The sequence below is a fragment of the Anabrus simplex genome, chromosome 10, assembly GCF_040414725.1.
Source record: "Anabrus simplex isolate iqAnaSimp1 chromosome 10, ASM4041472v1, whole genome shotgun sequence".
NCBI classification, from domain to species: Eukaryota; Metazoa; Arthropoda; class Insecta; order Orthoptera; family Tettigoniidae; genus Anabrus; species Anabrus simplex.
The window spans coordinates 7049284-7062124 of record NC_090274.1 but is presented as its reverse complement, the minus strand read 5'-3'; positions in this window follow the sequence as shown (position 1 = coordinate 7062124).

Genomic DNA, 12841 nt, shown 5'->3' with positions numbered 1-12841 from the left:
CGTAGCTCATTTCTTTCCACTTCTGTCCTGATCGGGTAGTGTGTTTGCACACGTAGCATTGCCTGAGAAGTTTACGCTTCTTTGATTCACGTTGTGGGAGTGGCCTCGTAACGGATCTTGTGTCCCACCTCCAGTCAGGCGTGCAACATTCCTCCCATTGTTTTTAGCAGTAAAGTGTCCAGAAACTCCATAGCATCACTTGTAATTTACGAAAGAAGAAATATTCAGTTATATTTGCAAAAACCCAAAAATATTTACAACCATGAAGAGCACACGAGCGGCTATTGTAACACTAGGCTGTAACCTATGGGCTAACGGCACGCCAAACTCTTTACACTGTAGTGAGTATATGCATTCCCATCAGAGACCACCCCCACACAGAACTAGCGTTTGTACCGTGACACTAATCGAATAATTGAAAAAGTTCCAAGAAACGCTGCCAGATGTCATATTACGTCAGTAAGCACTAAATTTCTCAGTACTAGCCTAAAACGACAAATGCCGTGCTAACTCTATTGACTGTCCTTTGGTGCACTCGTCAACAGGTTAAGATAAGAGGAATGAGATAAGGTGTTAAAACACTGCGTTACCCAAGCTACAAAACTTTGGATAATATACTATACATGACTACAAGAACACATGTCAACAGTGTTTACTGGGTAACTAAGGAGTGATGACATGAGAGGCAGTGAAGTAATATCCAGAAACTAAGCCTGGTTTTTTGCTACTGTCTGACGAATTGTATTATTATTTAGCAGGTCACTAGGAACAAAAATAACCTTTCTGACATGTTTAAATGTTTAAAACAATTTATATTTACATCATAAACAGGGTCACCAACATGTACGTTGTTAAAAATGACTGAAACGCCATGAGAGCCAGTGGTGTGTTGTTGAATACTGATGGTACAAGTGTCAAAACTGTTTTACTTGTGTCCATTCGTCACTTTTTCAAATTTGGAAGCTTTGACAGTTCACACACGTTGTTAGTCGATATGCAGTGTTGGAATTGTCGTGTAAATACATAACTTTGTTTGCTGCAATTCATTTAGAGCAATACAATAGCAAACACTCGAAAATGAGCAGGTTGGTCTTCCAATCAGAACACCTCTTCATCTGCGAGTCCGTAGGTGGCTGAACTGCCCAATACGGGAGGCACAGAATTTTGTGCAAAAATGGCATAGTCCCAGGTGGAACAGCCATTCCTCTCCTATTCCATTCTTTTTCCTTCCTTTGTTGCCTCTTATCGTTCGTTTTTCACCTACGGTTTTCTTAAAAAAGTAGTGTGCCGTGATGAACTAATGATCTCCAGGATGAACGGTTGAGGGCTAAGGTCTCCCAGTTGTAAATATAAATGTGGCACATTTTCATGTTAGCCTTAATTACATCCTTAAATCACTTCCTCTAACCTCCGAAACAACATTTACCCACTGTTAACTCGGAGTAAAAACACTTGCTTGGGAATGCGATTGTCGGGCATGCGTATTACATGCCCTATTCATCGTAGCTGACATCTTAAAACCGTGGCTTCTTTATTGGTGGTCTGTGCTTCTTCAAGAACGCTGACATTTGTGCATCTATCTTGCCAGGTTATATGCAAAATTATCCTTAAACATTGCTGGTGATATTGTTCCAACTTTTTAGTATGCCGTCTGTAGCATGTCCAGGATTCAGATCCATATAGTAAGCTGGGAACTACAACTGAATTGTGTACGAGGATCTTTGTTGCAATTGACATCATGATTGTCAAATACTCGGGATCGTAGTTTGGCAAAGGATGCTCCAGCACGGTTGATTCTAAATTGGATTTCCGAAACTATATTTGCGCTTGATACAAGGTACAAGGGAAGCATTGTTTGCGCTAAATATCCTAATTCAGAACAGTCTAGATCAACAGCAAGAAGTGTTTGCTTGTTTCATTGATTTTGAAAAGGCATTTGACAGAGTACAACATCCAAAACTTGTAGAACTCCTAAAGGATATAGGAGTTGACAGCAAAGATATCCGCATTATTGAAAACCTTTACTGGAGACAAAAGGCCGTTGTCCGAATCGGAAATCAAACTACAAACGAGATAGCCATCCAAAGAGGAGTTAGACAAGGTTGTGTTTTGTCTCCATTGTTATTCAACCTTTACTCGGATAAAATTTTCAAAACAGCTTTAGAAAATCAACAATATGGAATAAAAGTAAATGGCGGCATAATTAACAACATAAGATATGCGGATGATACAGTCATCCTGTGTGACAATTTTGAAGGTCTCCAGCTCCTGCTCAATAATATCAGTGCAGTAAGTGAGGACATGGGACTAAAAATAAATGTAAACAAGACCAAGTTCATGATCTTCAGCAGACGTGCCAATGCTGAGGCAATCTTCTTACAACTAAACAACCGACAGATTGAGAGAGTAACCACTTTTAAATATCTGGGTGCCATTGTCACTGAACAACTTGATCCCGAGAAAGAAGTGAAACAGAGGATAGCAATAGCACGAAAAATATTTACAAAAATGAAATCTTTCTTTTGCAATGACTACTTAAATTTAAAACTTAGACAGAGGATGGTCAAGTGCTATATATGGTCAGCCTTGCTATATGGTGTGGAAACATGGACTCTCAAGAACATATCAGTGAAATGCTTGGAAGCCTTTGAAATGTGGATCCACCGTAGGATGCTCAGGATTTCGTGGGTTGCACAACTAACGAACCAAGAAGTACTCAGAAGGGCAAGAGCAAGTCGGGAACTCGTTCAAACAATAAAACTCCGGAAGATCTCTTACCTTGGCCACATCCTTAGAAATGACCGTTACCTCATCTTACAGCGGATTGTACAAGGCAAAATACAGGGTCGAAGAGGTGTCGGGAGGAGGCGAACATCATGGCTTGGAAACATCAAAGAATGGACTGGAATTCACAGTGTTGAAAGACTTTTCCACCTAGCTAGAGATTGTTCTGCATTCGCCACAGTGATCGCCAACGTCAGGGGGACCTGATACGGTACTATGAAGAAGAAGAAGAGAGGATGATGCCAAATAAGGAAAGGAGTTTACTACTTGAAGGCTCACTCTGTCGATGGAAACATCGATCTGTCTATGTCCTTCTCCAGGAGCTGCTTGATAGAGAATATGCATCTTACTGGTATTCACTTTGAGACCAATTTTTCTGTATGCAGTTGAAAATGCATTCAGGATTAACACTAGTTCTTGTTGAGACTGAGTTAGAACTGCATTATCATCAGCATACTCTGACTCGACAAATGCTATAGAGCACATATGAAATGAAAATAAAGAATTTTACTAGTGTAATTTTCAATGGGGGTGAGTCCAGCAAGAAAGTTGTCTTTCACCACTCCTCTTCATAATCATAATGGATGAAGTTTTAAAAGTAGTTAAAAGAAAGAATCCAACAACTAATGCCCTAGGTTTTGCTGATGCTGTAATGGTATGGGGTGAGATGGAAGCAGAAGGGCAAGCTAGACTAGATCTTTGGCATGAAGCTTTTATACAACCTTAGGTCTTAAAATCAGCAAAACCAAGACAATTGGCTTGGTGATGAGTAGAAACTCTCCAACTGTTCGTCTAAGAATTGGAGATGAGGAGATGGATCTTGTGGACAACTTCCAGTCCTCAGACAATACCATACATCAAGAGATGAGCAACAGAATACAGAAAGCTTCCACACACTATCATTTTGTACATCAAATACTTTCCAAGATCAGCTTGTACAGAATATATCTGTTACCTATATTGTGTATGGTCTGGAAGCAGCAACACATGCTCAATCAACAAAGAGTTGTATTCAATGAAGTTCCTCCATTTTTGTCTGCAGAAAACAAAAATGGATAAAATAAGGAATGTGGATATCCGACAATGGCTTGGATTGGAAAGAAGCTTGATGCAGAGCCTTGAAGTGAAGAGATTACAATGGTATGGTCACATGAAAAGAATAGAGATCTCCACAGGACTCCTCGAGCATACTTTGACCTCAGTGTTCTTGGAAAGAGACCAAGAGGGAGACCTCGTGATGTTTGGAAGAAGCAGATTTTTCAAGAGCCTTGAAATTAGAGATGTAAACTGGCATCGCATCTATAAACATCAGTGGATGGACAGGACAAATTGGAGGAGGCTCGTACACAACTGCACCCAGCTAGTGGAGTGAAGAAATTATCATGATGATGGTGAGAACTGAGCAGTGACAGTACATTTTTGACAAGAAATATACAAGAATTCAAACGTCCAGTGTATTGGCGAGTATTGTACTACAATTAAATTTGTTTTACCAAGTATTTTAGCAGTGCTGTTCTTAATCTTGAGTCATTTCTGACAGTATTACGTACAGACATCATATGTAGTAATGTTCCAAGTTTTCAAGTGTTAAAAATTGGACTGTTCTGAATATCTGTAATATTATCAGTATTTCTGCAATACTTTCTGCTGTCACAATATTATTTTAGATATATATGTGAGGTTTAATTCCTTTAAAGCGTGTTCTTCTGGTTTTATATTCAGTACTTACTCCAACATCTTACAATTTGAGTGCGATGCCACAGAACAATGTGGCTGTTAACCATGGAATATGTGACATCATAAACATGGCCACACTTAAAAAACTCTGATAAGTTGCTAATTCCATAGAAATTGAGAAAACTCCCAATTTTCACATCTAAATTATTTCTCTCTCTTTTTTCTTTTGACATGGTAAAATTCACCTAATATGTTTTAAAAATTTTACAACTCATTTATGGCAACGGTCTGCTTCTTAACCGAACCCCAAGACAGTACTTATTCAATCCCATTCAATACACCTGCATAACTGGGGTGCCGTACAGTAACAGGGCCAATCCATGCAAGTTAGTACACTGAATAAACGGTGGACACTGACCACCAGGATCCAACTGTTTCCTTCACAAGGCCTGCAGATTACGAGGTGGCATGTGGTCAGCACGACAAATCCTCTTGGCCATTATTCTTTGCTCTCTAGACCAGGGCCACCATGTGACAGATAACTCCTCAATTGTAATCACGTAGGCTGAGTGGACCTCGAACCAGCCCTCAGATCCAGGTAAAAATCCCTGACCGGGCCGGGCTTCAAACCCAGGGTCTCGGGGCAAGAGGCAGGTACACTTCTCCTACTCTGCGGGGCCGGCATTTGTGACACGAGCTGCAATGTAGAGCACTAGAGAAGTTATGTTTGTAAATTAGAATATTGGATTGTCAAGTCATAAGTATATTTAGGTTGAACTCTGTGAAAAACTATTTCACCAATATTGAAGATATACATTTAAACAAGTTTGATGGATTTGTTACAGCCCAAAATAATAAATAAAATTCTAAACAACATGCAATTTTAGTACCGATGCATTTTTCTCGTTTATTCAGGGCAACATCGATACATATCTTCTGTTGGACTAGTTTTTCAGTGTTTTTGACTGAGGTTCTGCACTCTCAGTGTCTGACATGAAAGAACACACAGATAGCCTCCGCAGTGCCGAACAACACTGAAGTTTTTTGCCATCTAGTCTGTGTACGCACAGAGAACTTTCGACCAGCGTAGCAAGAGGGGGGAACTGCGACTGTCTTGGAGAAGGCAATGACAGAGCCATAGAAGCAAAGAAGGAAATGGTTTTGAGTCTGACCTGGGCAGTATGATGGCTACGTTACCTGGAATCACCCAGTTGTGCAGGTCTGTCAGAGATTTTATGAAACTGAATTCTTAAGCTTGTGAAGATATGATGAGGGCAACTGCTTGCTTTCGATCTGGACACACGAGTTTTGATGGTGTCAGTTATCTTGTACCACGCAAGAGGGAGATGAGAAGAGGCTGACGTGTTCCACAAGGATGGAAAATATTTGGTTCAAAGTGTGTTTCAGCATTGGAACACCTCAGTTAATGATGGAATAAATAGGCTCACTCCTTACCAATCCCAGTTCCTGCACATACATTTCTCAATGAGCTGCCGTTGTGGATCAGTGATCAGAGGTACCTGGTTGAAAGTTTCCCCCATCCCGTTCCCCAAGATAAGGAGCCAGATCGAGTCCTTGCCTTTGAAAAAAACAAAATACAGCATTACACTGTGTGCATTGTTCAAGACACCTGAAGCAAGCTGTACAGTGTTCTTAGGTTTCATTTTTAAAAGGTGTCATTTGTCAACAAGGACATTTTTTAAACCTTAAAAGTACATCTAAAATTGTATTTATCCTATCTTTAAGTGTTATGTTCTCTTGCTTACTGACAGGGTATTTATTTATATTGTGCCAAATATTTATAAAATGTGTTAATTTTCATACAAGTGTTCAGTCATCGTTGCAGAAAACAAAAGGTCAGTTTTCACTTAAATTTGTCATTGACCGATTACATTAACATTCCATTTATTTATTATTGTCATTCTTAATTATTGTACCTGATTTGTGTGTATGGCAATCATCAAGGGTTTTACAGATATTAAATATTCCAATTCCATGGTAAAGACTTGCTTGAAACTCTGTTCTGGAGAACATCTAGACCAACGTCATCCAGGTATTTGAAAATGTTGAATTTATTGCAATGTCTCATTTAGATTCAGCTTGAATTGTAATATATCATTTCTGTGATTTCCTTCTGAGTAGCATTATATGCTAAGATATTGCTTGTGTTCAATTGCTAGAGGCAGGTATTTATGGAAAATGCTCTTATTTTTTGTCACCGTCTGTCAACACCTGATAAGTTCCCTCTGTTGATCAGTGGTAGAGTGTCCGCCTCCGGATCCCAAGATAGCGAGTTAAAACCCGGCCGAGGCAGTCAGATTTTTGAAGGGTGAAAAAAAGGTCCATTCAACACTCCATGTCGGCAATTCAGATAGAAATACAATTCAGTACAACGTTATTAATATCTAGCATGTACCCGCGGCTTCACCTGCGTTTATTAATTCAACCATTATATGTTTTAAACCATTTGTTTAAAAGCAAAATACAGCATTACACTGTGTGCATTGTTCAAGACACCTGAAGCAAGCTGTACAGTGTTCTTAGGTTTCATTTTTAAAAGGTGTCATTTGTCAACAAGGACATTTTTTAAACCTTAAAAGTACATCTAAAATTGTATTTATCCTATCTTTAAGTGACTGAGAAATTTGGTTTACTCTGCCATGTAGTAGGCCTGGAGTGGAACGGAATGTGCCAGATAGCATCAAATTAAAATGTCTGCATACAGTAGCCGAGGCCATACGATTGTTATTAATACCTGACAGGAATTTATCGTGAAAACAAATTTGGACTTTAGGAGATCAGGAACAGCAAATACTGGAAATTCTTGCTAAGTTTTTCACTGTCATCAGCAATTTTTCATAAGTTGTCATGTTGAAATTTTAGTCTGAAAGTTGTTTTGATCTCCATTACAGCTTCAACATTATTATTGTTGTTGTTATTATTTTATTCGTTTACGGCCATTTGAGACCACGTTAAGCAACAATCACACATTACTGGAAGCCTTCTTTGTATTCTTTCTCTGGCAGCGTGTCTTCTTTCCTCTGTCCATCCCCCTTTCAGTTTCTGTTCATCACGGAAGCCTTATTATTCTTCTCAATTATTTATTTATTTTGCCTTTCCCGAACTGGAGATTGCCCCTGAAGGCAAAGTATACCAAAAAAAAAACCAAGATGAATATTAAGAGTAATTGTGAGTTGATTACATAATGGTTGGGAAGCACGTTTGACGTATGTTGTTACATTAAAAAGTTTGGGAGATATGGTTCTTCATAATTTGGATCGAATATTTCAAGGCAGTCACTGAAACTTCTCTTATGAATGCCTAATGGAGGTTAAAACATTTACAGAACTTGACAAAGAAAAGAGAGGAATGCTTCTCCTAGTGCCAACCATTAATTTCCATAAATACCTTCCTTTGTGTATTTATTAATTTACTTAATTGCATTATTTTATAACTATTTGCCCAGTTACCTGATTATTCTTTATAGAAACAGACATATTTACTTCAATGTATTTATTTATTTATTTACTGTATAAGGCCTGTTCAAAAAATAAATGAACTTTGATAATAACTATTTTGGGGCCCCTCAGCACGTCACTTACTCACCACGAGTAAGGATGTAATATTGAAACCTCTGTAACTGTAGTTTTTTTTTTTTGCTTTACGTCGCACCGACACAGATAGGTCTTTATTAATAATCTTGACCATGATGGTCGGGATTGGATCCGTATTGACTCAGTAACAGTAAATATGTTGGAAGATAGTCCGCCTAGTCAATACAATTCATTTATTTACCTTTCACCTTAACATCTAGTACATGTTTCGAGAATATTATGCATTCTCTTCCTCAGCTAGTGGATTAAAATTCAGTATACAATAAGACCTGACTAAAATACGGGGGCCCCCATTAAAATTCAAAACAATGAGTATGACAATGTGACACTTAAAAATTTTGGATAGTACAAACATAGAATTAAAATCCCATTTTGTCAAGTACAAATTAAAAACACAATAGTCTAATTAAATACAATGTCTTGTGATGATAAGAATTCACAGTGTCCTTGAAGTTGCCTTGCGTAGTTCAAAAATGTTGAGTTAAGGATGAATGGAATTGTATTTAAACTTGAAGTCCTGCCGATATCCACCGTTAATGGGTGTTAAAATGATGTCTATTTAAATTAAAATATTGGACACAGCGTCGTATAATGATGTGAAATTACGGTGTCCTAGGAATTATAATACTATCTTGCATAGTTCAATTGGATTTGTACAAGAATAAATGAAGTTGCGTTAAAACTTGGAGTCCTGCCATTATCTTCGGTTGATAGATGTATTATGCAGCCAGGTTGAAAATAGGTTAAAATGGTCTATAAAAAGGAAATGAATTAAAAATTAACAAAAGGCTCCGACATGAACAAATGAGAATACAACGGGGTAAAAATATTAAACCTTACCAGTGTGATGATGTAAATATTACGTGTGGCATGCATGTGTTAGATGTTGAGGCACCTGATGTTGTATGGCAACTGGTTACAGAATGACATTGGGTTGCGTGTTGGATGGAAGGAGGGGTGGAAGGAACCGCCCCTGATACTACAGTCATACTTCCCCCCTTATACGCTTGACATCATTTGGCCTCTTACTAGGGTATTGGGTTACCAATTGAAACAACTGATTGTCTTCTGCAATGTGTTCATTTAGGTTGTTCTCATTATCAAATTTTTGCAATTTGTATATTTCTAATTTCTCTAAGGCATTCATTTGTTTGCCTTTGCTTAATGAATGTAATAAAGTCATATCACGTTCAATATTTGTGAAATGATGGTTGCTTTCATGCATGTGTTCACACATTGCAGAGTATCTAGAATGTTTTCGTGCATTGACATGCTCTTTATACCGTACCACCACACTTCTACCTGACTGTCCGACATATTTTTTTCCGCAATCTTGGCATGACAGTTTGTATACTCCTGATTTACTGAACCTACTGTTGGTGTTTACGCTATTCGAATTGAACAATAAATTATTATTATTATTATTGTCTGTCCTAAAGGATACATGGATATTGTGTTTTCTAAATAGTTTAGCCAAACTGTATGATTGTTTATTAATGTAAGTGAATGTAGCGAATTTCTACACCCTACTTGTAAATAAGGAAGAAAAAAAGAAATTCGCTACATTCACTTACATTAATAAACAATCATACAGTTTGGCTAAACTATTTAGAAAACACAATATCCATGTATCCTTTAGGACAGACAATAATAATAATAATTTATTGTTCAATTCGAATAGCGTAAACACCAACAGTAGGTTCAGTAAATCAGGAGTATACAAACTGTCATGCCAAGATTGCGGAAAAAAATATGTCGGACAGTCAGGTAGAAGTGTGGTGGTACGGTATAAAGAGCATGTCAATGCACGAAAACATTCTAGATACTCTGCAATGTGTGAACACATGCATGAAAGCAACCATCATTTCACAAATATTGAACGTGATATGACTTTATTACATTCATTAAGCAAAGGCAAACAAATGAATGCCTTAGAGAAATTAGAAATATACAAATTGCAAAAATTTGATAATGAGAACAACCTAAATGAACACATTGCAGAAGACAATCAGTTGTTTCAATTGGTAACCCAATACCCTAGTAAGAGGCCAAATGATGTCAAGCGTATAAGGGGGGAAGTATGACTGTAGTATCAGGGGCGGTTCCTTCCACCCCTCCTTCCATCCAACACGCAACCCAATGTCATTCTGTAACCAGTTGCCATACAACATCAGGTGCCTCAACATCTAACACATGCATGCCACACGTAATATTTACATCATCACACTGGTAAGGTTTAATATTTTTACCCCGTTGTATTCTCATTTGTTCATGTCGGAGCCTTTTGTTAATTTTTAATTCATTTCCTTTTTATAGACCATTTTAACCTATTTTCAACCTGGCTGCATAATACATCTATCAACCGAAGATAATGGCAGGACTCCAAGTTTTAACGCAACTTCATTTATTCTTGTACAAATCCAATTGAACTACGCAAGATAGTATTATAATTCCTAGGACACCGTAATTTCACATCATTATACGACGCTGTGTCCAATATTTTAATTTAAATAGACATCATTTTAACACCCATTAACGGTGGATATCGGCAGGACTTCAAGTTTAAATACAATTCCGTTCATCCTTAACTCAACATTTTTGAACTACGCAAGGCAACTTCAAGGACACTGTGAATTCTTATCATCACATGACGTTGTATTTAATTAGACTTTAATTAGACTATTGTGTTTTTAATTTGTACTTGACAAAATGGGATTTTAATTCTATGTTTGTACTATCCAAAATTTTTAAGTGTCACATTGTCATACTCATTGTTTTGAATTTTAATGGGGGCCCCCGTATTTTAGTCAGGTCTTATTGTATACTGAATTTTAATCCACTAGCTGAGGAAGAGAATGCATAATATTCTCGAAACATGTACTAGATGTTAAGGTGAAAGGTAAATAAATGAATTGTATTGACTAGGCGGACTATCTTCCAACATATTTACAGATAGGTCTTATGGCGACGATGGGACAAGAAAGGGGTAGGAGTGGGAAGGAAGCGGCCGTGGCCTTAATTAAGGTACAACCCCAGCATTTGCCTGGTGTGAAAATGGGAAACCACGGAAAACCATTTTCAGGGCTGGCGACTGTGGGATTCGAACCTAGTATCTCCTGAATACTGGATACTGGCCGCACTTAAGCGACTGCAGCTATCAAGCTCGGTAACTGTAGTTTTTAGTACACAATATTTTGGTACTCTGTAATAAGACCCATTCTACTACCATCTAGGTCATCGGCCCCTAACTGACAACTTGTTGGAGTGATCGGAGCCGGGCTGAGTGGCTCAGACGGTTAAGGCGCTGGCCTTCTAACCCCAACTTGGCAGGTTCGATCCTGGCTCAGTCCGGTGGTATTTGAAGGTGCTCAAATACGACAGGCCCGTGTCGGTAGATTTACTGGCACGTAAAAGAACTCCTGCGGGACTAAATTCCGGCACCTCGGCGTCTCCGAAGACCGTAAAAGTAGTTAGTGGGACGTAAAGCAAATAACATTATTATTATTATTTATTAGGAGTGATCGGAGTTTAGACAATCTGGGGAATCATACGCAGTTCAATATGCGATTTCAGTTTGATCTCTTTGATTTGCTGAAATAATTGTCCTTTCAGCGTGAATTGAAGAAAGAAAGTCTGTAGGGTTCAGGTCAGGCGAGTAAGATGGAGAAGGAACCTCAGTTGTCATAGTGTAGACTCCACAAGTCTGGTCTTTTTCTCTTAACGTCTCAAGACTTCGAGGTAATACCAGCAGCTCGCTGTTTAACCCTGAGGTAGGAATTCATGGTGCACATGATTGTTTGATGTTGGGGGAAAAAACCAACTGTCGAGAATACTTTCACGTCGGCTGTCGTGTTCCGCAAATTTTTTCCATGGGTGCCATAAACTGTCTTGAACATTTGGTGTTTCTTCCTAAAATTTTTCCCCAGTTTGAAGTGAATGTTGATACACTGCTCGTAATACATCTCAACGATCACAACACATTGGCAGACTAACAGCTGCCTAGAAGTAGCAAATTCAGAAATGATGCAGCAAATGCCTGTTTACTTGAGAAGGATGTGCCACTTGTTGGGAACCGCTATAACTTTGCATCCGTCTGATATTTTCAATCTTCATTTATTTTTTGACCAGAGTGTGTACTTACATATTTATTATAATTGTTGGTTTATTTTTTTATATTTTTATATGTATTTATGTGAGATGTAAAGCAAAAGCCATATTTCATGTACTCTATTGAGTTTGATTTGTATTAAAATAACATTCCTGAATGTTGAAACTGGTATGAGACTGAGTGTTTTATAATTGTGTGTGATTTAGTGTGTCGATGTCAAGCTGTGATGTTCATGCTCCTTGTATTCGGTTCATCATCGTTATTTTCCACCTTATGCTGGTGCGGCATAATTCAGGCCGACATGAAGACACGAAAGGATAAGGACAATCCTCACATAGACAAGCTCTTTCCTCATCACTTCCCTGCTTCCTCACTCGTTGAGTGATCTTCAGTCTTCATGTGGGATGAAAAGAAAGACAGGAAAAGATAACAGACAGAAAGACAAAGATAGGATGAACATCATGATTGATGACAAGGACAATCTCAGTTTCTTATATAGTTATTATGGAATCCTTCTCTCCTTTTGTGTTTGCCCTATGTTCCTAGGCTGTTACCGCCTCTCATCATCTCAGTCCTTTTTTAACATGGATATGCTTTTGGTCTATCATCAGTTTCCAGACGCCATTGTAACCATGACAGCCACTAGGTCATTAGCGAC